The sequence below is a fragment of the Tamandua tetradactyla genome, chromosome 2, assembly GCF_023851605.1.
Source record: "Tamandua tetradactyla isolate mTamTet1 chromosome 2, mTamTet1.pri, whole genome shotgun sequence".
Taxonomy (NCBI): domain Eukaryota; kingdom Metazoa; phylum Chordata; class Mammalia; order Pilosa; family Myrmecophagidae; genus Tamandua; species Tamandua tetradactyla.
The window spans coordinates 151,015,219-151,040,884 of record NC_135328.1 but is presented as its reverse complement, the minus strand read 5'-3'; the positions used below and the strand labels follow the sequence as shown (position 1 = coordinate 151,040,884).

The window sequence follows — 25,666 nt, the reverse complement described above, 5'->3', positions numbered from 1 at the left end:
ACCTAAAATAAGAAATAGTCTATTTCTTCCAACCAGAAAGTTCCCTCATGCCCCATTATAGTCAAACCTGCCTCCTCTTATTCCCCTAGTTCTAACTTCCATTACTAATAAATAATTTTTCTCTACTTTGGGATTTCATAAACATGGAATCATACAGTATGTATTCTTTTGTATCTGGCTTCTTTCACTTAATATAAATTTTTGAGATGTGTCCATCTTACTGTTTCAGTAATTTAGTCCTTGTTAATTGCCAAATGCTATTTCACATTGTTTATCCATTGTCCTGCTGACAAATATTTGAGATGTTTCCAGTTTTTTGCTATTATGAATAATACTGCTATGTACATTACCATACATGTCTTTTGTGGACATACGCTTTCACTTCTCCTGTGTAAATACCTAAGAGAAGAATTTCTGGGTCACAGAACACATGATTGCTTTACTTTATAAGAAACTGTCAAATAGTTCTCCAAAGTGGTTGTGCCAATTTACACTTCAACCAGTAATGTATGAGAGTCCTAGTTGCACCACTTCCTCTTCAACATGGGATGGTCTCAGTCTATTTTATTTTATCCATTCTAGGGAGCATGAAATGGAATCACGTTGTGATTTTAATTTGCACTTCTCCAATGATTAGTGATGTTGAGCATCATTCATAGAAAAATTGAATATTTTCTTTCATGAAGTGTTTATTCAAGTCTTTCGCTCATTTAAAATTTGGGTTTATTTGCTTTTTTGTTCGTTGTGGGAATACTCCTTAGATTCTGCATATGAGTCATTTATCAGATACATGTGTTACAAATATTTTTCCCATGCTGTGGAATGCTTGTTCATTTTTTAAATGGTACCTGTTGATTAGAAGAAATGTTCATTTTGATATTCCATTTATTGACTTTCTATTTTATAACTAGTATCTTCCCTAAGGTTGTGAAGATATTCTCCAATATGCTCTTCTAGAAACCTTATACTAAAAGCTATTAAGTTTAGGTCAATAATCCACCTCATATTAAGTTTTGTGTCTGGAGTGAGGGAAACAAAGTTGTTTTTAATAAGGGTCTCCAGTAGTTTCAAAACCACTACTTTAAAAGAGTTTCCTTTCCCCACTGAATTGATGACTCTGGTCAAAATTCATTTGGAGCTATCTATATATATTCCCCAAGTATTTGATATTTTTAAGGCTACTGTATATTTAAAATTTTTCATTTTCTAATTTTTCACTGTTAGTATGTAGTTAAAAAGTTGATTTTTGTTTATTGATCTAGTATCATATGATTTTTTGAAATTCAATTATTAATTATTAATTTTTTAGATTTATTAGGGTTTTCACAGGCACAAACAAGTGGTCTCGAATATGATAGGTATATTTCTTTTTTGCAATCTGCATAGCTATTATTTCTGTTTCTTGACTTAATGCACTAAAACTTTCAGTTTGATATTGAATGGAAATGGTTAAAAATGGATGATCTTATCCTCTTCCCAATTTTAAAGGGAAAGCATTCAGTCTTTTGCTATCATATGTTATGTTAACTAGTTTTTAAAAATATATGCACTTATCAGATTGAGGAAGTAACCACACTTTCCTAGTTTGTGGAGTCTTTATCATGAATGGGTATTAAATTTTGCCACTTTTTATGCATCTACTTGATGCATGTTTTTTCTCCTGTATTCTGTTAATGTCAAGAGTTACACTGATTGTTTTCAAATGTTGAACTAACCTTGTATTCCTGGGCCAAACTTCAATCGGTCATGATATATATTATAAATGTTATATTTTGCTGGGCTCCATTGGGTAATATTCTGTTAAAGTTATTTCCTTAATATTTTCACAGAGAATTTATGTATGAAGAGTATTATGGTGATGTCATCAACATGGTGATGTAAGATATCCCCCGAAAAAGCCTCCTTAGAGATTTAGTGAATAAAAGGACAAATCCCACTTAAATCTCTGGAGAATGGTAGATACTGGAGAAAAAACTCCATAAATACTGAATCAAAGAAACAGAAAAATACCAGGTAGAAAAACTCCATCCAGGACCCATTTCCCTCTTCCTCACTTGACCCCACACAGCTTGGGAGACACACAAAGGCAGCACAGCTTGGGTACCTCCTACTACAGACAGACTGTAGGGCAACTCACAGAAGCGAGTTAGAACCCCATGCATATCCTGGCATAGGGAACTAAGTCCACAGAGACACAGGGCAAAACATGAACCACTGAGGAGTGCTGCACACAAAAGGCCCTCTGGAGTGAGGAGGAGACCATGATAGAAATGCTGGCAAGAAGTGTTGTGCCCTTACTCAATCCAGTTTCAGTCAGCTGGACCACCTTAAGGCAAAACAGACTTTTATGAAGTGACCCAGCTTTCTGAATTAACCCAATCTGGCTCCTTGGGGCCAGATACCCTAATGGAGAAGAAGAGCTATTCTAAAGGTCAAGAATAATACCAAGCATCAAAGAAGAGCCTTAACACAAAGCCAATCAATAATACCTCCCCCCCCCCAAAAAAAATGGGTTAACTTTTTTTGAATTAACTTTTTTTGAATTAACTCATCAAGATACTCAGATGCCTAGACATCAGAAAAAAGGACAAGCCATACTAAGAAATGGAAGATAAAGCTCAGTCAAGGGAACAAATTAAAACTTCAGAGGAAACTCAAAAGTTAGAACAACTAATCAAAGATGTTCCAACAAATCTCCTAAACCAATTCAAGGAGACTAAGGAAATATGGATAAAGAGTGAGAATATATTAAGAAGACAATGTGTGAACATAAAGAAGGGTTTGAAAGTATAAAAAGAAACAACAGAAATTATGGGTACAAAAGGCTCAGTAGTAGAGATTAAACATAGAGTAAAGGCCTACTACAGCAGATTTGAACAGGGAGAAGAAAGAATCAGTGAACTAGAAGACAGGAAGATTGAAAATCAAAATCATACAGTCAAAAGAATAATAGAGGAAAGAATAGAAAACATTGAGCAGTGTCTCAGGGACTTCAGTGCCAGCAAGAAGCACACAAACATATGTGTCATGGATGTCCCAGAAGGAGAAGAGAAAGGAAAAGGGTCAAAAAGAATATTTGAGGAAATAACGGCCAAAAATTTCCCAACTCTTATGAAAGACATAAGTATACATGTCCAAAAAGCACAACGTACTCCAAACAGAATGAATCGTTATGGACCTACTCTGAGACACATATTAATCCCAATGTCAGATGCCAAGGAAAAAGAGAGAATTCTGAATACAGCAAGAGAAAAGTGATTTGTCATATACAAGAGATCCTCAATAAGACGAAATGCTGATTTCACATCAGAAACTATGGAAGCAAAAAGGTAGTGGTATGGATATCTTTAAGATACTGAAAGAGAAAAACCGCCAGCCCAAAATTCTTTATCTGGCAAACTATTCTTCAAAACTGAGGGAGAGAATGGCAAATTTAGCCCTCCCAAAAATCAGCCCCTCCAGCAGCTGCTAGCAAAGGAAGACTGGGCTGGAACTTTTGCTCCCTGTGTTCCAGTATCCATTCTGCCACTCATCCAGGTAAGGACCAGGGGCTGCCTAGCTTTTCCTCTCCCACCCCTCCCTCAAAGAAAAACTGGCTACTCAGCCCCAAAGAGAACAATTCAACTGGAAAGATATTGAGAGTGCCAATTTTATACTCCATTTTGGCAGAAAGAACTAGTACAGTCTGACCTGAAGATGAGATGATGACCCCAGGTGTGGAAGATAGCATGGTGACTCTGATGTCAGTGAAGAGCCTGATAAGTCTGCTGGCTTGACAACTTTAGGACCAACAAGGGCAAAGGATGTGACAGTCATTCATATCAAGGAATGACTAACCCTAGAAAGCACAATCCATGCCCAAGAAGAAAATCAGAACACCCAAATGTGGTTGCTGCTCACTCTGGGAAAGTGAGTGGAGAGGCACCATCAACAGTTGAGAATAACGGTTTGGCAACAGTAACTCTGGTTGGAATCACAGTTTAGGGATCTTAAAGCCATTGGCTTCATTAATAGCCCCTTGCAAATATGAAAAATGTCCCTAAAGAGAACGAGAAAGACTAAACATGAAATGGTAAAAAGTTCCAATAGCCAATACCAGAATGAAAAAAATAATAAAGCTGGAAGACTCACAGAAAAAAATTGGAAGGAACAGGCTGTACTTCCAGCTGATAGTTTACTTTCTAATGAGATAAAATTTCAAAGCACAGCACAACAATTAGTTGTAGAACAGATTTCAGAGTTTGGTATGGGTTACAGTTCCGCAGTTTTAAGTTTTTACTTCTAGCTGCTCTAAGACATTGGAGACCAAAAGAAATATCAATTTAATGATTCAGCAAGTCATACTCACTTGTTAAACCCTACATTCTCTATATTACTCCACCATCACGTTTGGTCTTTCTCCTTCTCTTTAGGGATATTTGGGCTATGCCCATTCTAACTTTTTCATATTTGTAAGGGCTGTCAGTATATGGCTTAGAGAGATGGAACTAGCTGATGTTCTGGACGGGCTGGCCCCATCTAGCTTTCAGGACTTATATGGTCCAGGGACCCAACTGGAGGTTATAGGTTTCTAGAAAGTTAGCCTAGTGGATGGAACCTTTGTAGAATCTTGTATAATACCCTAGGTGTTCTTTAGGATTGGCTGGAAGGTTTCGGTTGGGATTTGGCAAGTTGTGACAGGTGGCAATATCTAACTGAACCTTGCACAAGAGTGCCCTCTAGAGTAGCCTCTTGGCTCTATTTGAACTCTCTTAGCTGCTGATACCTTATTTGTTACACTTCTTTTCCCCCTTTTAGTCAGGATGGCATTGTTGTTTCCACAGTGCCAGGGACACACTCATCTCTGGGAGTCATCTCCCACAAAAGGCATCCATTTTAATTCAGAAAGAGGCAGTGTCTATACTTTGAGAAGGCATTTGTTTCTCACAACAAGGCTACCACACAGCTTCTAGGCCTGCTTTGCCACCTTCTTCAGCAACGACTTGACTCAAAGATTTGCTCCTAGCTGCCTCTTTGCTTGCCACCTATAATAGGGATCCAGAGTGAATAAGGGATGGACTTCTCTTCCCTAAGACAAAAAACCTTCAGATTGCTGCATTTTTCTAGAATGTAGAGATCTTTGCCCTTGAGACTGAGGAGGCCGCTGGATGACCAGTTGTGCAGGGGCTCAAGTGTTAATAGAACTTGCCCGGTTTATAACATATAATTTCTGCCTCAGAGGAAAGATAGTGGAAGGGGGAAATAAGTTTGTACAATATTTATTTTAGGAAAACAACTACATTTAAAGACAATTTATAAAAAAAAAAAAAAAGACATTCCAAGTCTTTATGACATCCCACATATTCCCATGACATCCCATAAAATGAGTCATATTAAAAAGTTCTAAATATAGGCACCCACAGGTCTAATTCAGCACTATCCCAATAGATCCTTCTCTTCCTGAAGAACAATAGCTTTCTCTTTCCTGAACAAATGCAGTCAGATTGTAAACAATTGTGATGTCCTTTAAAACTGTAAGAGTTCATAAAACAGGAAAAGTAAACTATCAGTTGAAAGCACGGCCTGTTCCTCCCAATTTTTTTGTGAGTTTTCCATCTTTGTTATTTTTTTCATAATGGTATTGGCTATTTGGAACTTTTTACCATTTCATATAAATTTTTATATATTTCTATTGTCAAATCTTCACACACATACAGTCCATACATGGTGTACAATCAGTGGCTCACAGTATCATCACATAGTTGTGTATTTATCACCCTGATCAGTTTTTAGAACATTTGTATCAATTCCAGAAAAAGAAATAAAAAGAAAAAACTCATACATTCCATACACCCCACCCCTCCATTCCATTGACCAGTAGTATTTCCATCTACCCAGTTTATTTCACCCCTTATCCCCCCTATTATTTATCTATTTTTATCCATATTTTTTTGCTCATCTGTCCATACCCTGCATAAAAGAAGCATCAGATACAAGATTTCACAAACACTTGGTCACATTGTAAAAGCTATAAAGTTTTACAGTCATCTTCAAGAATCAAGGCTACTGGAATACAGTTATACAGTTTCAGGTACTTCCCTCTAGCCACTCTAATATACCATAAACTAAAAAGGGATATCTATAATGCATAAGAATAACCTCCAGGATAACCTCTCAACTGTTTGAAATCTCTCAGCCACTGAAACTTTATTTTATTTCATTTCTCTCTTCTACCTTTTGGCAAAGAAGACCTTCTCAATCCCATGATGCTGGGACCCGGCTCATCACTCAGAGTCCTGTCCCACATTGTCAGGGAGATTTACACCCTTGGGAGTCATGTCCGACGTAGTAGGGGAGGGTAGTGAGTTCACTGCTGAGTTGGATTAGAGAGAGGCCACATCTGAACAACAAAAGAGGTTCTCTGGGGGTCATTCATAGGCATAATTATAAGGAAGCTTAGCTTCTCCTTTGCAGGAATAAGTTTCATAGGCACAAGCCCCACGATCGAAGGCTTTGCCTATTACATTAGTTGTCCCCAGTATTTGCCAGAATTTCAGGAATTTCCCAGGTGGAGGAGTTTAATATTTCTTCCTTTCTCCCCTAAGGGGACTTTGCAAACACTATTTTATTCTCTGGGATAAAAGTGCAAATTACCCTGGGATATATCAGGGCCTCACACTAACCTGGATAAACCAACAAGATCTTCAGCCCTGTTCAAGATTCCATGTATTTATGGTGTTCAAATAAATGGCTCATACAAGTTAAATTACAGAATGTGCTACCTCAAATATGAAATTTTCACCCCATAAACATATCTTCCTTTGGTCTCACACAGATGTTGAAGTTTGAAAATAGGGATAATATCATTCTTTACCCTGTATTCTGATTTACCTTAGTTCTACCCAGATCAGCTTCATTCATATCTCTAGTGATATCTGATCACTTTTTCAATTCTTTTAACAGTTGCTATATAGGGTAGTACTGACTTTCACAGCTTGAGCTCTAACTCTGAGTCTCAGGTGTCACATAAATACCCAAAGTTTCAGGGAACAACCTGGTTATACACAAATAGCTCAGCATCTCAGAAGTTAGAAATAACAGTTACAAATCCTGAATATATGTGACTGTTGCAAGAGCTTACAATCTAGGAACCTTTACAACAAGCCCCAACCTGATAACTTGTGCTCACAACTTCAATCCTCCAAGTTCATATATTGTAGCTAATCCATATGAGTGAGGCATGATATCCTTCCTTTTTTTTTTTGTAGTAATGTGTGGATGTTACTTTAAACACTATGCCCTTGTGTTGCCCAAATCCTGCTGATCTACTAGCCCAGGTTCCAGATACAAAATCAGCTGATTGAGAGAAGGGGTTAAATTTTCTTCAGTTTCATCATTCAAACTCCCAACAGGAGTTAGAAATAACACCCATTTCTTCTTTCTTGTCATTTCCTTTGTGAAATGTGAAAAATTTATTTTTCACTGTGAAAAATAATATTATTTTTCACTGTGAAAAATAGTAATCCATCCCAAGTCATATGCTGGAGCAGTGCATGTTGGGAGAGTACTGTAGGTTTTGTGGTCATGTCTGTATTGGTGTTCAATGCACTGCGGACGTGTTTTGAAATAAAACAGATGATTATGTTAAAAAAATGAGGAAGAGGTAAAATATTCACAGATAAACCAAAACTGAAGGAGTCTGTCAACAAAAGAGGTGCCCTATAAGAATTACTAAAGGAGTTCTGCAGGCTGAAAGGAAAAGACAGGAGAGAGAGGCTTGAAGTAATGTAAAGAAAGGAATATCATCAGTAAGGATAACTAAAAGGGTAAGTGCAAAACCCAATAGTACTGTATCCTTAAAATACAACTCTACTCATTAATTCATAGAAAATCAGATTACAGTTGAACAAGAAAAGGCATATTACTGATAACAGGTGTGCAAAATATAAAGTGGGACAAAAATATTAGAAACAGAGTGATATGTGAGCAGAGAAGGTATATGCTATTGAAACTACAATGGCATCTTTTCAAATTAGTAGGTTAAATATAGTGACTGTATAAAATAAGCCATATTTTATATGGTTTTATATTTTAAAGGGTAACCATAACAAAAGTATTTTTTAAATATACAGAAAAGTGACTGAGAGGGGGCTCAGTCAGATACATCAAAAGAAGAGCAACTACACAGAAAAGGAGGTTGCAATAATGGAAAAAGACAAAAAAAAAGAGAGAGAGAGAGAGAGATGACATGTAAAAACCAAAAGACAAAATGGCAGAAGTAAATACTACCTTTACAGTAATAACACTGAATGTCAATGGATTAAACTCTCCAATCACAGCCAGTGCAAAGGGAGTGCAGTTAAAATTCTCATCTGTCATGCCGGAGACCTGGGTTCGATTCCCAGAGCCTTCACATGCCAAAAACAAACAAACAAACAAAAAACCTCTAAAATAAAAACACACAGATTGGCAAAATGGATAAAAAAGCATGATCCAACTATATGTCAGAGATTCAGCATAGACCCAAAGACACAAATAGTCAGAAAGTGAAAGGATGGAAAAAAGATATTCCAGGCAAATAGTAACCAACAAAGAGCAGGAGTAGCCACACTAATATGTGCAAAATAGACTTTAAGTCAAAAGCTGTTATAAGAGACAAAGGACAGTATATATTAATAAAAGAATCAATATGCCAGGAAGAAATAACAATCATAAATATTTATGCACCTAACCACTGTGCCCCAAAATACATGAGGTTAACACTGGCAAAACTGAAGGGAACAATAAGGAACGCTACAATAACATTTGAGACTTCATACCCTACTCATCAATAGAGAGAACATCTAGACAGAAGATCAGCAAGCAAACAAAGAATTTGAATAATATGATACACAAAATAGACCTAACAGATATATACAGAATATTGCACCCCCAAACAAAAGGATATACATTCTTCTCAAGTGCACAGGGATCATTCTTCTGGAGAGACCACATGTTGGGTCATAAAACAAGTCTTAATAAACTTAGAAAGATTGAAATTATACTATCTTCACTGACAAAAAATGAAACAAAACTGGAAATCAATAACAGGGAGAGAACTGGAAAATCCACAAATATATGGAACTTAAATAATATTCCCTTGAACAACCAGTATATTAAAGAAGAAACTGCAAGGGAAATCAGTAAACACCTCAAGACAAATTAAAACAAGAACACAGCATATCAAAACTTATGGGATGCAGGGAAGGCAGTGCTGAGAAGGAAATATACAGTCATAGTGCTTACATTAAAAAAGAAGAAAGAGCTTAAATCAAAGAACTAACTGCACATTTAGAGGAACAAGAAAAAGAACAGCAAACTAATCCCAAAGAAAGCAGAAGAAAAGAAATAACAAAGATTAGAGCAAAAATAAATGAAATTGAGAACAAAAAAAAACAATAGAGAGAATTAACAAAACCATAAGTTTCTTCTTTGAAAAGATGGACAGCTATACTGACAAAGAAAACAATAGATAAGACTCAAATAAATAAAATCAGAAGCAAATGGCCGGGGGGTGGGGGGGAGACATTACTACTAACCCCACAGAAATAAAAAGGATCATAAGAGAATACTATGAACTACTGTATGCCAACAAATTAGACAACCTAGCTGAAATGGGAAAATTCCTGGATTTCTTCACTGACATGGGAATATACAGAAGACCTCAACAGACCAATTACAAGTAAAAAGGTTGAAGCAATAACCAAAACCGTCCTGTCAAAGAAAAGCACAGAACCAGATGGCTTCACAGTGGAATCATTCCAAAATGAATTAATACCAATTCTGCCCAAACTCTTCAAAAAAATTGAAGAAGAGGCAACACTACCTAACTCATTCTATGAGGCCAGATACCAGTAATACTAAAGCCAGATAAAGATACTGTAAGAACAGAAAATTAAAGACCAAACTTTTCAATGAATATGGATGCAAAAATTCTCAACAAAATACCTGCAACTCAAATCCAACAGCACATCGATAGAATTCTACATCATGATCAAGTAGTTTTTTTTTTTTCTATTAAGTTTTATCCCAAATATACAAGGGTGGTTCAATGTAAGAAAATCAGTTAATTTAATCTACCACATTATCAAAAAAATGGAAAAATCCCTACGATTATCTCAATTGATGCAACATACCATTTGACAAAATTCAGCACCCTTTCTTGATAAAAATACTTAGAAAAATAGGAATAAAAGGAAGCTTCCTCAGCATGATAAAGGGCACATATGAAAAACCCACAGCTAACAAACTGAATGTTGAAAGACTGGAAAGTATTCCCTCTAAGATCTGGAGCAAGACAAGGACACCTATCCCATTGTTATTTAGCATTGTACTGGAAGTTCTAACCAGAGCGATTAGGCAAAAAAAAAGAAAGAAAAGTCATCCAAATTGGAAAGAAAGAAGTAAAATTTTCAATATTTGAAGGTGACATAATCCTATTTATAGAAAGTCTCCCAAAAATTGACAACAAAGTTACTAGAGCAAATAAATGAATTTGGCAAAGTGGTGGGTTCAAGATCAACATATAAAATCCTTCTAGTGTTTCTATACACTAGTAATGAGCAATAAGAGGAGGCAATTAAGAAAAACTTCCATTTATAATAGCAACTAAAAGAATCACCTATCTAGGAATAAATTTAACCAAGGATGTGAAGGACTTGTACACAGAAAACTACAAAACATTTTAAAAAGAAATTTTAAAAGACCTAAATAAATGGAAGGATGTTCTGTGTTCATGGAGTAGAAAACTAAATATTGTTAAGATGCCAATTCTACCTAAAAATGACCTACAGATTCAATGCAACCCCAATCAGAATTCTAATAGCCTACTTTGCAGAAATGGAAAGCCAGTTACCAAATTTATTTGGAAAGACGAAGGGCCATGAATAGTGAAAAACATCTTTAAAAGATAAAAATGAATCCAAAGGACTCACACTTACTCACTTTAAAACATGTAACAAAGTTACTGTGGTCAAAACAGCATGGTAACTGGCACAAGGATAGATATACCAACCAATGCAATTGAATTGAGAGTTCAGAAATACACCCTTACACCTATGCGCAATTAAATTTTTTTTTTTTTTGCATGGGCAGGCACTAGGAAACAAATCAATTGATTTTTGATGGCACTGCCAAATCCACTCAATTAGGAAAGAACAGTCTCTTCAACAAATGGTGCTGGAAGAGCTGAATATCCAAAAGCAAAAGAATGAAGGAAGACTCCTATTTCAGACTAAATACAAAAATTAACTCAAAATGGATCAAAAACCTAAATATAAGAGCCAGGTCTATAAAACTATTTTAAGAAAATGTAGGGAAGCGTCTTCAGGATCTTGTATTAGGCAATGGCTTCTTAGACTTTATGCCCAAAGCACACATATCAAAAGAAAAAAATAGATAAATGGGGCCTTCCCAAAATTAAAAACTTTTGTGCATCAAGAAACATTGTCACGAAAGAGAAAAGACAACCTATTCAATGAGAGAAAATATTTGGAAACCACATATTTGATAAGGGTTTAATATCCATAATGTATAAGCAAATCCTACAACTCAACATTAAAAAGACAACTCAATTAAAAAATGGACAAAAGTCTTGAACAGGTATTTCTCCAAAGAGGACAGACAAAAGCTAAAAACACATGAACAGATGCTCACTGTAACTAGCTATTAGGAAAATGCAAATCAAAACCACAATGTTATATCATTTCATACTCATTATAATGGCTACTATTTTTTAAAAAAGTAAATTACAAGTATTGGAGAGGATATGGAGAAATAGGAACACTCGTTCATTACTGGTGGGAATGTAAAATGATGCAGCTGCCGTGGAAGATAATGTGGCAGTTCCCAAAAAAATATGAAATTACATGTGACCAACAATCCCGCTACTAGGTATATACCCAGAAGAACTGAAAGCAGGGACCCAGATATTTGCATACCAATATTCATAGTGGCATTATTCACAATTGCCAAAAGATGGAAGCAACCCAAGTATCCATCAGCCAATGAATGGATAAACAAAATGTGGTATGCACATATGATGCACTATTATTCAGCTACAAAATGGAATGAAGTCCTGATGCATGTAACAACAGAGTTAAACCTTAGGACATTATGATGAGTGAAATAATCCAGACCCACAGGGAAAAATAATATATGACCTCACTGCTATGAACTAATTATAATAAGCAAACTCATAGAATTAGAATCTAGAATATAGGTTAACAAGCTATAGTTCAGGGGTAGAGAATGGAGAGCCAATACTTAATTTGTATAGAACTTCTATTTAGTTTGAAGTATGGAAATGAATGGTGGGAATGGCAGCACATTATTGTGAGTGCAATTAAGAGTACTGAATTATGTACGCGAATGTAGTTGAAAGGGGGAAGTTTGGGATTGTGTTTATTACTAGAGTGAAAGTTAGAAGATAAAACATGGGACTGTAAGATACAGTGAACCCAGCTGTGGACAATGGACTGGGGTTAATAGTACAAGTATTAGACTGCACTTCCATGAATCATAACAAATGTATGAAAACTATACAAGCTTGCAACTTAAGTTAGATCCTCCACTGTCTTCATTGTTTTGTTTTGTTTTTTTTGTATGCTCTATAGCAGGGGTCACATTTCCTTCTTTTTTCCATGTGAGTATCCTGTTATTATAGCACCATTTGTTGAATTTGCTGTTGCTTGTTTGTTTGGGGGGGAAGCGTATGGGCTGGGAATTGAACCCAGATCCCCCACGTGGCAGACAAAAATTCTACCACTGAACTACTATCTTCAATATTTTAAGATCAGAATCGGGACTTTATTTTTGATACAGGTTGGAATCTGAGCACCAATGAGATTTTCAGAGATCTCGTTTTTTCATATTTAAATATTTTTATTGACACATATTTACACACATACAGTCCATACATGGTGTACAATCAGTGGCTGACAATATCATCACATAGTTGTGTGTCCATCACCATGATTTTTTTTTTTTTCACATGGGCAGGCACCGGGAATCGAACCCGGATCCTCTGGCATGGCAGGCAAGCGTTCTTGCCTGCTGAGCCACCGTGGCCCCCCCACCATGATCATTTTTTAGAACATTTGCATCACTCCAGAAAAAAAAATCAGATAGAAATCAAAGGAGATGATATACCACAGGAGAAAAGGGACCCAAATTCCATCCTCTGGGTTCAAGGTAGGAAGGAAATGGAGTCTAGGGTTCTGAACTTTTCCAGCAGTTGAAAAAAGAGTTCATGGTGAACTAGGTTCTGGATTAAGCACAGTGGGAGCTCTCTCCAGGTCAGTTACGCAAAGACGCGCTGGGCTATGGGGGGGGGGAAGGCAGGTTGGCAAATAGCAAAATGAGGGGAGGGAGGGTGTCACAAAGCAGGAGAGGAGTCCAAATTGCTGACTAAGCATATCACTAAATTTAAAGAGCAGCAGCAGTGGGAAGAAAAATATATGGAGAAAGAGTGGAAATGAGATGGCAGGGCCCACATCAAGGTACTGGGGTGTTGAAGGACAGTTCAGGTACTGGGTTTCTAGAATGTGTTGTGTCTTTCCTGATTACATGGACTGGAATATGTCTCTTGACCAGGGGTTCTCCACAGAGCTACAGAGCACGGCAGAGAAGCTCTGGGAAAAAAAAGACCAAAATATTTGGTGGTAAGGTTGTGATATTGATGCATATATATATATACTTATTTTTTCTGTAATGTGGTTACATTGCTTTTAAAAGGAGAAAGTTAACATTTTAAAGTAAAAAGTGGACATCTAATGACTAGATGCCATGACAAGATAAGTTTTGTTACAATGTGGTGTGAGTTTAGCAAAGCAGTTTAGTTGACTGGCTCAGCCTGAGGGTACCTGGGGATTGTAGAAGAAGTCCTCAGACCTCCCATTTTGTCACACAAGGTCAAGTGAGTTCTTTTCTGTGCTGCAGGTTTCCAGGCCACTGGAACGAAGGGCACATAAGGGCATCCTGCTATCAGGGTGAATGGAGGCTGGAATCCTGTGGAAGAAGAGCCACCTTTTTCTTCCCCTGAAAGCAATGACCAGTAAGTAGCAAAGTCAGGTACCTGCCACCGTTTTCTAAGATGCACAAAGGCACATGAATAGTGGCAGCTCTGTGTTTCCCATCTATGAAATGGAACATTATGTAACTTGCATTTCTTTTATTAACATAACTTTAACCCTATTTCTTGTGTAGCAGTAATCCTGGTTTTATTTTGGTAAGGGTGTATTTGCCTCCTTCTGGATTAGGTGATGTAATAAACTTTCTCCAAGTTAACAAGATATCCATATCACTTCTCTTTAATCCCCAGATTTCTTCTGGAATTGGGGTAGGTCAGAAGGGAGACTTTCAGGTCACATATTTGTAAAGCATGTAAGGTTTGAAGTTTATTCAACTTAGTAAGTTGAATAAGAGCCCTATAATGAATGCTGGGGGCAAAAAAGAGGAAGGTTCAGAACGGAAGACGAAAGAAAAGAACTCAGTTCACCAGACTGAGATAGAAGTTTGGAGCTTTGAGAATGCTGAGGTTTCCTCTTCTTTCTCTGTGGAATAAATGGTGAATGCATAACTATGTGATTATATAGGGAGCCAATAATTGTACACTTAGGATGGATTGTATGGTGTGTGAATAAAACTGTTTTAAAAATAAGGAGAAAGATACAAATGCTGGAGAAGAAAAAGAGAACAGTTTGGTTTCAATTGGGTACTTAATAAAGCTCATGAGAAAAAAGAAAGTTTATTCTATTTGGCGATACTTTCCCCCCACACCACCAAATAATATAGTATGATATTTGTTGACATCTAACAATTATTAGGGAAGAAAAAGGCAGTTTATCAGTGGTTTCCAAATATTGTCTTCATTATATAGGCTGCCCTTTTACTTTCCTGACAGTCATTTGACATGCAAAAGTATTCAGTGTTGAGGAGATCCCATTTATCTATTTCTTCTTTCATTGCTTGTGCTTTGGGTGTAAGGTCTAGGAAACCACCTCCTACCAGATCTTTAAGATATTTCCATACATTTTCTTCTAAAATAGTTTTATTGTCTTAGCTCTAATATTTAGGTCTTTGATCTATTTTGAGTTAATTTTTGGATATGGATTTCTAGAACTCCAACCACTATATTTTGAAGAGGCTGCTGTGTCCCAATTGAGTTAACTCGACTGCTTTATCAAAAATCAGTTGTCCCGACTCCTGGGAAACCACCATCCTGGGCTACAGGCATCTAGGAAATTGAAAATGACACTTCAGCTATGCTAGGTGTACAATAGGAAGTGTTACAATTCGATATTTTTGTAACAGATGCCTTTTTACATCTGTGACCTCTACTGCTTTGCTCTTTGTGACTCACCACTTAAGAATGTGCCCATCAAGGGGTTTGGGCCCCCTGGACCATTCCCCCCCAAATTCTATCCTTGCTTCACTTGAGACCCAAGTTGAGTATAGAGCCACAATTCTAAGCAAACAAGATTAGTGACATGATAGATAATCAAATTGATGATCTAGGAAAAGACAACATAAAACTCTCTCCTGAACTGAGTGTGATTTTTTTAAAAACGTCCTTTTTTTCATTGTGAAATATAATATACACACAAAAAAGCAACGAATTTCCAAGTATACTCCAACAAGCAGACACAGAACAGATTTCAAAGTTTGGTATGGGTCATAGTTCCACAATTATCTGTCTTTTCCTCTAGCTGCTCCAAGACACTGGAGACCAACAGAATGGATATGATTTTTAATGAACATGATCAGGAGTTGAGAGACTCGGGCTATCAGAAACATGCCTTTCTTATGCTTATTAGTAACTGACTGGGATATCATAGAGATACGCCACGTAAAAGGAATATAGTATGTGTTAGTTTGGAAGATACCAGAATGCAATATACCAGAAGTGGAATAGCTTTTAAAAAGGGAAATTTAATAAAATTACAAGTTTACAGTTTTAAGCCTATAAATTTGTCCAAACAAAGACATCCAGAAAAAGATACCTGAATTCAAGGAGGGCTGATGGGTCAGGAATACCTCTGTCAGTCAGGTAGTCAGGTGGCTGGCATCTGCTGTCCCTTGCCCCTGGCTTCCATTGCTTTCAGCCTTTGTTCCTGTGGAAGTTCCTCACTTTGTTTCTCCAGGGCTGGCTTTCTTCTCTTGGCTTCTCTTGGTTCTCTCCAGGTTCTGGCTTGCTTTACATCTCATGGTGATGTCTGTTGGGCTCCAACCATCTCCAAACATCCATGTCTGTGTTCTCCAAGCATTGGCATCTGTTTCAGTTCTGTTCTGAAGTTTCTGTTGGCTCTGTCATTTCTGACTCTCTCCAAAATGTTTCTTCTTTTAAGGGATTCCAGTAAACTAATCACAATCCACCTAGAATAGGTGAAGTCATATCTCCATCTAATCAAAAGGTCATACTGAGCTCTGGTGCCACCTCTGAAAACCTGCAACAATGAAAACCGTGACAGAATCAATACATCTTTGGATGATATCAAATTGAACTGAAAGGAAGAAAAGAAGCAAAAATTTCCAAGCAAAAAGACTCCAACAAAGTGGTATATGGCAATTCTGGATGAGAATATGATGGGGAATCCAACAGAATTCTGGTTTTGGTAAGAAAAGTTTGGGCTGTAAGAGGCAGAGTCATACCTGGAAAGAGACATCCTTATGGGGTTATCACTGGCCTTGCAGCTAGGAAAGCAAATGAAATTCGAAAAGGAATTAGTTCTATGAATCGACCACCTCTAAGTGACAAGAATATAGAGAGATATTTTCCTGTGTTAAAAAGGAAGTTTGGAGGACTTCTGGGCCAAGGTGGCAGCTTAACAATGTGCATGTTTTAGTTCATCCTCCAGAACAACTACTAAATAACCAGAAGCAGTACAGAACAGCTCCTGGGGCCACGTCAGTGGCCAGACACACAGTGTACCCCAATCTGGACCAGCTGGACTGGCTGTGAGCCCCCCCAGAACCGTGAGTTCCCCAAGCTGTGGCAGCCAGTGCCCTTCCCCCACAGGCGGCTTCCCAGAGGGGAAAGGAAAGAGACTTTACCAGCAATAGGGGCTGAGTCCAACCAAACGCCAATTGTGGAATTAATTAACAAATTCTGACTACTAAAAATAGGCCCCTAGCTCGGGTGAACCTGGTCAAAGAGGAGTCACTCATTTTTGCCCAGGCACCAAGGGGGCAGGGCTGATGGGAAAAAAAAAAGAGAAGGAAACAGAGGTTTTGTGGCTGTGTTTCTACAAAGGCTTGACTGTCTTTGGATACAGTGGCAGAGCTTCTCAGGCTCCAACTGCCCCAGGCATAAGCAGAAACAAGCTTGTTTGAGGGCTTGTCTGGAGTCTGTGCCTTTCCCAGGGGTAGAGCCCAAGTAACTCAGGTGGAATCCCTCCCTTAAGGAATTCAGACACCAGGGCTTGGTAATTTGAAGCCATTAAAACCAGCCTACAACCTCTCCTCTGTCTCCACCACACCCCCAGCAGGGAGAGTCTGCCACAGTTAAAGGTACCACATCATCTTATGTTGGTGGGACCTGCAGTCAGGCAAGCGCCACATACTGGGCACGATAAGAAAAACAAAGCCCAGAGACTTCACAGGAAAGTCTTTCAACCTGCTGGGTCTCACCCTCAGGGAAAACCGACGCAGGTGACTCTTTCCTCCTGATAGGAAGCCAGCTTGGTCTGGGAAAATCCGGCTGGGGTCCATAATACCTAAGTAGACCCTCCTAAGTGTGGGGGGTGATGGGGAAGCACCATACAAGCAGGACAAGAAACAAGAAAACAAGAACTGAAAAATTCCCCTCTGTTAAACAAAACGTAAGCTAGAGGTCCAGATAAAGCTGAACTGAATGTCAAAGAACAGAAAGACAACAAAATTCATCCAGCAAGAAAGCCCTATGTAAAAGTAGTGAAAGCAATCTCCAGAATAAACTAATTAAGGTAATTAAATGCCTAGACGCCAGCAAAAATTAACAAATTACACTAGGAAAATCAAAGATATGGCCCAGTCAATGGAACAAACCAACAATTCAAATGAGATACAGGAGCTGAAACAATTAATTCAGAATATACGAACAGACATGGAAAACCTCATCAAAAACCAAATCAATGAATTGAGGGAGGATATAAAGAAGGCAAGGAATGAACAAAAAGAAGAAATTGAAAGTCTGAAAAAACAAATCACAGAACTTACAGGAATGAAAGGCATGGTAGAAGAGATGAAAAAAACAATGGAAATCTACAATGGTAGATTTCGAGAAATAGAACATAGGATTAGTGAACTGGAGGATGGAGCATCTGAAATCTGGCAAGAAAAAGAAAATATAGGGGAAAAAATGGAAAAATATGAGCAGGAACTCAGAGAAGTGAAAGACAATATGAAGCACATGAATATACGTTTTGTGGGTGTCCCAGAAGGAGAAGAGAAGGGAAAAGATGGAGAAAAACTAATGGAGGAAATTATCACTGAAAATTTCCCAACTCTTATGAAAGACTTAAAATTACAGATCCAAGAAGTGCAGTGTGCCCCAAAGAGAATAGATTCAAATAGATGTTCTCCAAGTCATTTACTAATCAGAATATCAGAGGTCAAAGAGAAAGAGAGAATCTTGAAAGCAGCAAGAGAAAAGCAACCCATCACATACAAGAAGCCCAATAAGACTATGTGTAGATCTCTCAGCAGAAACCATGGAGGCAAGAAGACAGTGGGATGATATAGTTGAATTATTAAAAGAGAAAAACTGCCAACCAAGAATTCTAAATCCAGCAAAATTGTCCTTCAAAAATGAGGGAGAAATTAAAACATTTTCAGACAAAAAAATCACTGAGAGAATTTGTGACCAAGAGACCGGCTCTGCAAGAAATGCTGAAGGGAACACTAGAGACAAATATGAAAAGACAGAAGAGAGAGGTGTGGAGAAGAGTGTAGAAAGGAAGACTATGAGTAAAGGTAAAAAGAAGGAAAATTAAATATGACATATAAAATCCAAAAGGCAAAATAGTAGAAGAAAGTACTACCCATGCAGTAATAACACTAAATATTAATGGATTAAACTCCCCAGTTGAAAGACATAGACTGGCAGAATGAATTAAAAAACTGGACCCACCAAGATGCTGTCTCTACTCAAAGGACATGAGGGCAAGGACACAAATGGACATTTTCACACCAATGTTTATAGAAGCATTATTTACAGTTACCAAGAGATGGAAACAGCCAAAATGTCCATCAACAGACGGGTGGCTAAACAAACTGTGGCATATACATATGATGGAATATTATGCAGCTGTAAGACAGAATAAAGTTATGACGTATGTAACAACATGAATGGACCTTAAGGACATTATACTGAGTGTGATTTAGCCAAAAACAAAAGGAAAAATACTGTATGGTCTCAGTGATATGAACTGACATTAGTGAATAACCTTCGAATATTTCATTGGTAACAGAGACCATCAGGAGATAGAAATAGGGTAAGATGTTGGGTAATTGGAGCTGAAGGTATACAGATTGTGCAACAGGACTGAATATAAAAACTCAGAAATGGACAGCACAATACTACCTAACTGTAATACAATTATGTTAAAATACTGAAAGAAGCTGAATGTGAGAATGATAGAGGGGGGAGGGCTGGGGGCATAAATGAAATTACAAAGAAAGATAGATGATAAAGATTGAGATGGTATAATCTAGGAATGCCTAGAGTGTATAATGATAATGACTAAATGTACAAATTTTAAAAAATGTTTTTGCATGAGGAAGGATAAAGGAATGTCATTACTGCAGGGTGCTGAAAATAGATGGTAATTAATATTTTTAAATTTCAACTTATGTGTGAGACTAAAGTGAAAAAATGTTTATTTGGTACAAAATTTATATTTTGACTAGTGCATCTCCTAATATAACTTATGTAGATAGTTAATTGAACACCATAAGTACATGGAATCTTGGGTAGGACATGAGATTTTGTTGGTTTGTCCAGCCAGATGCCCCAATGAATCCCAGAGTGATTTGATCAGTAAGTGGAAAGTATTTGCAAAGTCCCCTTTGGGGAATGGTGAGAATGGGGGAAAATTCAACCATCCCAAGTTGAATTCTTGATATTCTCACAAGCAGTGTGGACAACCAAAGCTATAGGCTGAGCCCCCAGTCTTGGGGTTTGTTCATATGAAACTTAACCCCACAGGGGATAGGTCAAGCCTACTTAAAATTAGGCCTAAGAGTCACCCACAAGAGAACCTCTTTTGTTGCTCAGATGTGGCCTCTCTCTCCAGCCATCACAGCGAGCAGACTCACCACTCTCCCCCTGTCTACGTGGGACATGACTACCAGGGGTGTGGATCTTCCTGGCAGCGTGGGATGGAAATCCCAGAATGAGCTGAGGCTCAGCATCAAGGGATTGAGAAAAACTCTAGAATGAGCTGAGACCCAGCATCAAGGGATTGAGAAAACCTTCTCGACCAAAAGGGGGAAGAGTGAGATGAGACAAAGTGTCAATGGCTGAGAGATTCCAAACAGAGTCTAGAGGTTATCCTGGAGGTTATTAGTTGTTTCAACTTCTGTATCTTATTTGAAGTATTAGTTTGTTCCTTTTACTTGGCCATATGTTTATGCTTTCTAGTGAGACTCATAATTTCCTGCTGACATCTAGCCATCTGATTTTCCTGATTAGTTTAATCTGAAGGTCATTTTTTCCCTTTTGCCTAGGATTTTCTTGTTGGTTGGCTTTGTTCTCTATCTGTTCTTTGACATTCAGTTCAACTTATTCTAGACATCTAACATAGCATCTGTTTAACTGACTAGAATCTTTCAGTTCTTGTTTTTTTGGTTCTTGTCCTGCCTGTATGGAAGTTTTTTTGAGATTGCCCTTTTGTGCATGTGTGCAATTGATTCACCCCAGGGAAAAGCTCTCCCTTCCCTCTTCCTCCTCAGAGAATGTTGTTTTGTTTTGCCTATGTATGTTTTTACCACTCCTTTCATTCCCTTTAGCAACTTTTTCCTGGTGGTCTGAATCTGGAAGCAGTATCTCCCCAGATAGGATCAACCCCAATCAGATTTTCTCAGATCAGTCAGGCCTAGGTCTCAGTAGGTATAATCAGTATCAAGTTTCCCTGAGGATGAGACCCAGCAGATTGCCAGTCTTTCCTGTGAAACCTCTCAATTCTGTGCTTTTCTTGTCCTGCCCAGCAGATGGTGCTTTTCAGCCCACTGCTCCCCAGCAGTGTAAAGTGGCACTCTGCCTTTAATTCTCAGTGGACCCTGTCCCTACCATGGGCATGGCTGAGACAGAGGCTGAGCCTGAAGATGGGTTTAAATTGTTTCTGTTTTCCAGATCCTGGGGTCTGAATTGTCTACACAACAGTCATCTACTGTGCTGGCCCTTGCCTTTTTGTGTGTGTGGGGGGACAGGGAGGATCTGTTCTTCAGCCCCCTTTTCCCTCTAGGATGGAAAAGTTACAGTTCTCCCCAGCAGCTCCCCTTTTTCCACCCTGCTAGTAATGGGAACATATTTGAAATAGGCTGGCTTCCACTTTTTGTAAGTTGAAACAGTTGCATGAAACAGGCTGGTCTCTGCTTTTTGTAAATTGAATCTGCTGCTGATATTCCAGCCCCAGGTGTCTAAATTCTCTGAATGAAAGCTACCACTTGAGCTATTCCCTGCTCCACCCCCTTTTTCTTGGCGAAAAACGTTAGGGAACTATTTCCTTCACCTGATTAGTTTCTTTGTCCTACCCTTGCCTGGGACAGTGCTGAAAATTGAAAACACCTGCTACTTTCTTTAATGGGCTGCTAAAAACTAAAAAGAAAGAAAAAAAATCCTTTTCAGGATTTCTCCCCAGGAAATGAGGAATTGAGACTAAAAGATGTTGGTATCAGTTTAGCAGAAATCTTGAAAAGGTGCATATAAACTTTAGACCACAATGTCCCCCCATGGAGAGTGAGAAGAAGAGAAAGCTTGTCCTTGACAGAAAGGAAGAAGTAAGTAGATATGTCCAGGGTAGCAGGCCCAAAGCTGGAGGAGGGCCTGAAAGTCTCTGGTCTCAGCATATATATCAGACTTGACATACATTGATAATAAATTCCTCTTTTTTTTTTTTTTTTGCTTAATTCAAATGTATCTGTTCATTAGAACTAAAGGTGACTAAATTAATATATTGTGAGTTAACTTTCAAATTTTTCGGTGCTTACTATGAACAATCAGTACTTATGTAATGATCTATGTTACAGGCTTTATCTTATTTAAGCCTCAAAGCAACCTTATATTTTTTGTGGCACCTTGAAGGCAGTCAGCTGCCTCAGCATGAAGCCGAATGTCTCCTTCCCAGCCACTGACTGCCAGAAGCTCATTCAAGTGGATGATAAATGCCAACTATGTACCTTTTATGAGAAGCGAATGGCCACAGAAGTTGCTGCTGATGCTCTAGATGAAGAGTGGAAGGGTTTTGTTGCCTGAATCAGTGGTGGGAATGACAAACAAGGTTTCTCCATGAAGCAGGGTGTGTTGACCCATGCCTGTGTCTGCTTTTTACTGAGCAAAGGGTGTTCCTATTATAGACCAAGGAGAACTGGAGAAAGAAAGTGCAAATCTGTTTGAGGTTGCATTGTGGATGCCAATCTGAGAATTCTCAACTTGGTTATTATAAAAAAAAGGAGAGAAGGAAATTTCTGTACTGATACTAGCATGCCTCATCACCTGGGGCCCCAAACAGCCAGCAGGATCCCAAACTTCTCAATCTCTCTAAAGAAAATGGTGTCCACCAGTATGTTGGGAGAAAGCCCCTGAACAAAGAAGTTAAGAAACCCAGGATCAGAGCAACCAAGATTCAGCGTCTTGTTACTCCACGTGTCTTGCAACATAACTGCTGGCATATTGCCCTGAAGAAATAGCCCACTAAGAAAAATAATGAAGAGGCCACAGAATATGCTAAACTTTTGGCCAAGAGAATGAAGGAAACCAAAGAAAAACGCCAGTAACAGATTGCCAAAAAAGGGAGGTTGTCCTCTCTGAGAACTTCTACCTCCGAGTTAAGTCAAAAATGAGATTTTTAAGAGTTACAAATGAATAAGATCAGACATTAAGTAAAAAACAAAACAACTGGGTGGGCCACTGTGGCTCAACAGGCAGAGTTCTCGCCTGCCATGTCGAGACCCGGTTTAATTCCCAGTGCCTGCCCATGCAAAAAGCAAAAACAAAAGCAAAACCTTATAAAAGTAGATGTTATTATAATTACTACCTGCATTTTACAGCTAAAGGAACCAAGAAATAGAAAAGTTTAATAATTTGCTCCAAATCACAACCTGTTAAATGGCAAAACTGGGATTGCAGCACAGTATTCTTTTTTTTCTTTAACATTTTTTATTGTGAAATATAACAAATGCAAAAAGTGGTAAATTTCAAAGTACATTTTAACAAGTAGTTAATTTCAATGTATAGATGGGTTACAGTTCAACAATTTCAGGTTTTTCCTTCTAGCTGTTCTAAGACACTGGAGACTAAAGAGAAATACCAATACAATGATTCAAGAGACATACTCATTTGTTAAATTTTATATTCTCTATTACAATTCCTCTTTCTCCTTTAATCCTTCTCCCAATTTATAGGGATATTGGACAATGACCATTCTAACCTCTTCATATTGAAAAGGGGTGTTGATACTTTGGGGTAGAGGAATGCATCTGGTTGATACTTCTGGAGAAACTGGTAGCTCTGGGTTTCAGGATTTATCTGGCCTAGGAATCATCTGGAGGTTTTATGTTTCTGAAAAAATAAACTTAGTGAATGAAACTTTTGTACAGTCTCAGGTAGACCCCTAGGCATTCTTTAGGTTTTACAGGAATACTGTTGGTTGGGGCTTGGCAAACTATGGTAATTACTAATATTTAGCTGAAGCTTGCATAAGAGTAGCCTCCAGAATAGCCTCGTGCCTCTATTTGAAATCTCTTAGCCACTTGAAGCCTTATTTTGTTACATTTCTTTTCCCATTTTGGTCAGGTAGGCATTGTAGATCCCCCAGTGCCAGGGCCAGGCTCATCCCTGGGAGTCATGTCCCATGTAGGGGGGAGGATAATGATTTCACTTGCAGACTTGGGCTTAGAGAGAGAGACGCTACATCTGAGCAACAAAAAATGTTCTCTGAAAGTAACTCTTAGGCATAATTATAGATAGGCTTAGCTTCTCCATTACAGAAATAAGATTCATAAGTGCAAGATTCAAGATCAAGGGCTCAGTCCTTAGGATTTGGGAGTCCTTAGTGTTTGAGAGAGGATTAGGGGTTTCCCTGGTGAGAAAGTTTAGTAGTTCTATATTTTATCTCTTGTACCTCAGGGTGTACACTGTTTGGTTTTTTTTTAAGACATAATGCTATTGCACACTTATTAGACTACAGTATAGTGTAAATATAACTTTTATATACCGGGAAACTAAAAAATTTGCCTCATTTTATTGCAATATTTGCTCTACTGGAATCGAATCTGCAGTGTCTCTGAAATATGCCTGTACAGGCCTCCTATACACCTCTGTTCCCCTACATTTGTGTAGTGCTTGTCACAAATTAAATGTTTATGTATTATGAACCCAAACCTACTGGTTTTTTATTACAATATGTATCTGCCATTTAGATCCTTTAGGAAATATAAAATAAAGTTGCAAACCAAAAATACAATAGTACTGGCATTTATATTTACCTATGTGTGACCCTCACCAGAGATCTTTATTTCTCCTTGTGGCTTCAATCTGTTGTCCATTGCCCTTTCCTTTCAACCTGCAGAACTCTTTAGCATCTCTGCAGGCTGTTCTAGCGGTGACAGAGTCCCTCAGTTTTTGTTTATCTGGGAATGTTTTAATTTTGCTCTCATTTTTTTTTTTAGTACTCTATTTTGGTCTATTCATTTATTTATTTTGGGGTGCATGGTTCAGAAATCAACCATGCTCGCCTTCCATGACGAAGTCCCACATGGAAGGCAAGCATTCTACCACTGAACCACCTGTGTACCCAAGGTATTTATTTTTTTCTTAATTTTTTAAATCATTTTTATTGTGAAATATAACATATATACAAAAACCAATACATTTCAAGGTACACTGTAACAAGTAGTTACAAAACAGATTTCAGAATTTGGTATGGGTTACAGTTATACAATATAAGATTTTTTTCTTCTAGCTGCTCAAAGACACTGGAGAATAAAAATAAATATCAATATAATGATTCAGCAGCCATACTCATTTGTTAATCCTTTCTTCTCTGTGATAACTCCTCCCTCTCCTTTGATCCTTCTCTCAATATTAATGTGTATGTGGGCTATGCCCATTCTAACTTTTTCATGTTGGAAAGAGGTGTCAATAATATAAGATAGGGGGATGGAACTAGTTGATGATCTTGGAAAGGCTAACCCCTCTGTGTTTCAGGACTTATCTGGCCTAAGAACCCATCTGGAGTTGTAGGTTTCTGGGAAGTAATGTGTGAAACTTTTGTAGAATCTCAGCTAAAGCCCTAGGTTTTCTTTAGGGTTGACAGAAATTGTTGGTTGGGGGTTGGCAAACCACGGTAAACAGCAAAATCTAGTCGAAGCTTGCATGAGAGTAACCTCCAGAATAGCCTTATAATTTTACTTAAACTGTCTCAGCCACTGATACTTTATTTTGTTACAT

At 38.0% G+C, this 25,666-nt stretch overlaps 1 protein-coding gene and 1 pseudogene across 6 annotated transcripts in view; both read left to right on the top strand.

Annotated features, from left to right (window-relative positions):
* SERAC1 (serine active site containing 1) overlaps positions 1-25,666 on the top strand; it is a 228,164-nt gene that overhangs the window by 10,643 nt on the left and 191,855 nt on the right. For 3 of the 6 annotated variants that reach the window (XM_077149372.1, XM_077149369.1, XM_077149367.1), the window contains 2 exons: positions 1,830-1,877; positions 13,957-14,071. The gene's annotated coding sequence lies outside the window, so the exon portion shown is untranslated. Of the gene's footprint in view, positions 1-1,829; positions 1,878-13,451; positions 13,518-13,956; positions 14,072-25,666 lie in introns of those variants that run through there. The other 3 variants (XM_077149371.1, XM_077149370.1, XM_077149374.1) reach the window with 2 other exon arrangements.
* LOC143662647 (small ribosomal subunit protein eS6 pseudogene) lies at positions 22,225-24,022 on the top strand (annotated as a pseudogene).